General features: G+C 40.6%; 1 protein-coding gene across 4 annotated transcripts in view; it reads right to left on the reverse strand.

The window, feature by feature from the left end:
- LOC116851390 (tyrosine-protein kinase Btk29A) overlaps window positions 1-4,951 on the reverse strand; it is a 48,958-nt gene that overhangs the window by 19,509 nt on the left and 24,498 nt on the right. The window lies entirely within an intron of this gene.

Raw genomic sequence — 4,951 nt, forward strand, 5'->3', positions numbered from 1 at the left:
GCCGTAACAGCTTATATCAGCGAGTTCCATACCTTCTTGATATTAACATCAAGAAATTTTCGAATCCATATCTTTGGGAGGGAGATAGCTTATTGCTGATGCAGGATGTTCACACTGAAGACGGAGAACAAAAAAATTCGCATGGAAAATATCTAATATAATATATAAACAAATAATATAATGACTTGGTGTACATCGTGCACTTGATACGCGTACTAAATAGTAACTTTCTATTAGATAATCTTAATGGGTGTTTACGATAATTCGAGTTGGAGTTAGTACGAGTTAGTTTCACTAGGGCTGAAAAATATAATAGTCACAAGCATCTAGTATTTTCATGATTCATGACAACTCAATGCTGTCCGATAAATCGAGTAGAGTTAGAGTAGTATAGCGGATAGTATATGTATAAGAATTAGGGCCTGAGCACAGACTTTTGCATAACGCATAACATATAAGGAAATAAATCAATCATTCATTTCTACCCTGGGAAGGGAAATAAAGGTCTCTGATTGGTTGATTCCCTTATGCATTATGCAAAAGTCTGTGCTCCCAGCCTTAACAGTATCAGGTAACAGTTTCGTAAAATATATAACAATAATATTACGAAACAATGAGTTGTTACATGAGTTGTTTTAGAAAAATTAGAAGCACTAAATTAAATTATGAAAAGTTATGTATTTGTGAAATATCCAAAAGTAGAAAACAATTCTTCTAACTTATTATTAACCTATTATTATTGAATATTTCACAAATACATGATATCTTTTCATAATTTAATTTAGTGCTTCTAATTTTCTAAAATATAATAAATCATTGTTTCGTAATATTATTGTTACATATTTTACGAAACTATGTGATCTGATACTGTTAATTTTTATACTATATGCTATACTACCCTAATTCTACTCTACTCGATTTATCGGACAGCATTGAGTTGTCATAAATCATGAAAATACTAGATGCTTGTGTCTATCATATTTCTCAGCTCTAGTGAAACTAACTCGTACTTACTCCAACTCGAATTATCGTAAACAGCCAATATCGACAATGCATATCAACGGTGACGCATTCAATCATTACAATACGTTTTGTTAATGAGTATTATACCAGCTTAATATATCGTTGTTTATATATATATCGTCGATATTAAGATTAATAGAAAGTTACTATTTAGTACGCAAGTGTACGTGTATCAAGTGCACGATGTAAACTAAGTCAATGTAATGAGAACTGTATAGGACTAGAGGAGGTACTGCCTGACGATCTCTGCAGTATCGTTGCCATTACGCTTTCGTAATTTAACCGTAAAACTCGCGAAATTGAGTATTTGCATTCCTGTGAAAGCATCGTCAACAATGTAATTTATTCTTATTTAAGTACAGATTTTCCAATTAAGACAGCCCTATGAACGTTCCGGTTTCGAAAGTACTAATTTCATTTTGCGAAAGACAGAGTTCTTTCATGACGCCTAGTTCGCCTCGGACGCCTCGGAGATGCTTAATATCCGATTGTTATGTAGATAAATACATTGCAGCTTCATTAGCTCTCGGAAAGCTTCGGCTGATAAGTTATGCAGCAGATTATTGCTCAAGTTGACGCAATTGAGTTAAAAACTGTCGAAGGCACTGATTACAATGTCGAACAATTCATTTTATCCTAAATCTAAATTATACAACTGGAACAGTCCCTGGAACGTCTCGGATTGGAGAATAATAATGTGATTATTACTAATTGTGAATATCCTCAGGGTAACTAGTAGAGAGGAATGTAGATGTAGTAGGATGGAAGAGAGTCGCGGAGATTATTATAATATTCATTATTATGTAGGTAGAGATTGTCTGTAGCTTGTTCAGCGTTCAGAAAATGCCGATTGATCCTCCAACCGATTGTTCTTCAAGTTGAGATCTTACAGATCGTTTAAAACGATGAAGGCGTCCAGCGCCATATGTTGTTGTCCTCGAGTTCCAGTTTATGCAGTTTGGGAATACAATTTGAGAAGGAGCTCACGCCAAACTCGACGATTTGTCTTAGGTGTTGCTGTGTCTTAGGTTAAGTGTCAACAAGTTGGACAAGCCTGCAAACGAGTCCGTCGGTATTCAGTCGATCATGTTGCGTTGCATCGACAGTGTCCGCGGACGTCTCAGTCCTGGGAATAAACGCCCCGACTACGACATCGCGTTGATATCGATGTAGAGCCACTTCGATCTTGGCAGACCGCGAAAGGATTCTCTCTTCGGCACAGATATTTGATTTTTCTGTCAATGTACAATGTCTACAAGCGTGTCATGTTTTTAGAGGTATTCTTTTTAATTTCCAGGAGATTCAGATTTCCGATTTCCAGTTGACCGTAGTAGCTATTACGCATTGTCTACACGAGCACGCCCTTGTAATGACAAATGTTGTAACCGTACAAGTTCAAGCAGGCACTATCGCCTCTTCCTGCTGGCTACATTTGCTAAGAGCATTAGGACGACGACTTGCGAAAGCAGTCGGAATGACGGAACAGCATTTACTGTTTCAAACCGTCCTACTGAGATCGTGACAGATTATATAAGCGAGCTTCGTAGACTTTTGACTTTGTAGACACTTAAGAAAACATTGTCGTGTTCACATCTTTGGAAGTAGGATCGATTAGTAGCGACGTGAGATTATTGGAAGGTGTTGCAACATTGTGAGAACGATTGCCCGGAGTATGTCGAAATAGTGCGAATGCGAACTCGAATCGCCCCGGTGTTATAGTTTTGTATATTGAGAGAAAAAAAAAATATATATATATATATATATATGAAATAAAATATATTTATTCGGATACTAATAATATATTCCTCCCCTTCAATATAAAATATTTTTCAAATAACAAAATATACATTTTCTTAAAAACTTCTCGTGAAAATATTTGTTTACTTTATTTAGATAGAAAAACTGAAATTTAATTAACCTTATTAGTACTCACTGAATAAACATATTTTATTTTTATTTCAGTATATATTTGTGCAAAGTATTCAGCAGATTAGATCGGGGTGCACTCTAGATTAGTTCTGTGCACTCTTGGCATTGGCATTTAGAAATTGTCGCATTGACACTTTCGGAAAGTGGATTGTTAAATCCTTTCCCTACGAAGTGAGACGACAAAGTTGAAGACAGGAAATGAAGCCCAAGTCCCGTCAAATGTAATGATTGGAGATTAATTTCTCGTGTTATCGAAACGCCCGCGTTTCTCGCGATGTATCTACATCGCAAACTTTTGACACGTCTGTCTCGAGAACACCGAGACGCTCGAGCTGATTTGACGCGCTAATTAAAGCGAACGGCGCGTCGAGCGATTGAACGCGTATTAAGCCGTCGCGCAATCGCGAATCTCTCTACTTTGCCAAATCGCTCGTATTACAGATGGCAGGTTGTTCACCACTGATTATCTGTAACGAGCGGTAGAAAGTACGTGATAGTCCAGTGAGCACTCGGGACGGCGAGGCGAGGCGAGGCCAGGTGAGACGAAGTGATCACGGAAAGTGGAGTGAAACGGTAGAAAAATGCGCGAGTACATAAGGATGCGCGCGCGCTCCCCGAGACGGATAATCTCAGCAATTAACGTTTTTCCGCGAAACAATCGTATCTCTTATCGCGCCTGTGCTTTTATACCTTCCGTGGCTTGCGGGGAAATGGGTCGGGGCGTCCTCGTTCCTTCGATTTCCAACTGGAAAACAGACGTTAGGAAAATACAAGTCCGAGGATCTCTTGCGTAACGGTGACTCCGTCAAGATTTGCAGTCGATTTCGCGGGGATTTTCCTCGCGCTTTTAAACGGGAGGACGGTATAATGGGACGCGAGTCGGTGTCGCAAATAGCGGAAAATCGCCTGGTCATTCCGATAGTTTTGTAGGAGATCAGAATACTTGTGTGTGTGTGTGTGTGTATGTGTGTGCGCGCGCGCGCGTGAACGAGCGACGAGCGATTTTCAAGGCTACACGTATCTTCCACGGTGCGGTCGAGAAACTTTCTAAGGTATTGGTGAAAACATCAGAAGAGCGATTCGCCTCTCGCTCGCGAGGTCATCGAACGATGTACATCCCACTCACTCGGTTTCACGATCCGAGTATTCCGCGGTCGGCGGTTAGTTGACAAACCGAGGCTATGCTACGCTATCGTGTACGGGTTAATGACGAGGAGCACAGAAGACTTCGGCTCTCGAGCTACGAGAGGGAAGAGCACACGCGTGTCCGCCGCCGCGAGAGAGAATCTCGTACCCGCGTCTTTCTCGGGGATCAACCTCGGAGCGGAGCTGCGGTTTTATCGTTTCTACGGGAAAACGACGATAAAGAGTACGGTCGATTGTGCCAGAGAGCGCAGGAGCTCGGTGGATCTGTCAAAGCGTAAGACCAGCTAGACGCTGAGAGAAAAATCAGCAAATCGACAGTTGATGTTGATAAATATCAATCGATACCAGCAGATCGACAATCAAACTTTGTACCAAAAAGATAACGCTTTTCGTAAATAAAATAAACTGATGAATGAAAATAAATAAAAAAAGGGAAGAAGAAACTGGGAGGAGAAGAGCTACACAATTGTAGGAAATATTGAGTCACCAATTCTCGAATCATGAGCGCTCTCGACGAGAGAACCCACCCAATTTAGACGATGAGACAATTCGCGACGGGGATTTCCGTTCGGGTTGGTTTGGAGGGAACACTTGTGTGATATCGATACACCATATAATGAACGTGTTACCAGCAGCGTCCTCGACGTGTCGACGTCTATGCGCCGGTGAATGTCACCTATAATGGCTACATTACGCCTCGTGGTAGTGAGTATGCGCGCAAGTAATTGGCATTTGTCTAGCCGCGCTGTTAATCGACTTTTGATACGCGGGAGAAATCACCTGGAGTGAGATAATAGAATGTCGACATTGCGAAGAAGAAAGAAAGAGAGAGAGAGAGAGAGAGAGAGAAAGA

Source organism: Odontomachus brunneus, unplaced genomic scaffold, assembly GCF_010583005.1.
Source record: "Odontomachus brunneus isolate Ranch 3 - 2012 unplaced genomic scaffold, Obru_v1 Obru_scaffold_006, whole genome shotgun sequence".
NCBI lineage: Eukaryota > Metazoa > Arthropoda > Insecta > Hymenoptera > Formicidae > Odontomachus > Odontomachus brunneus.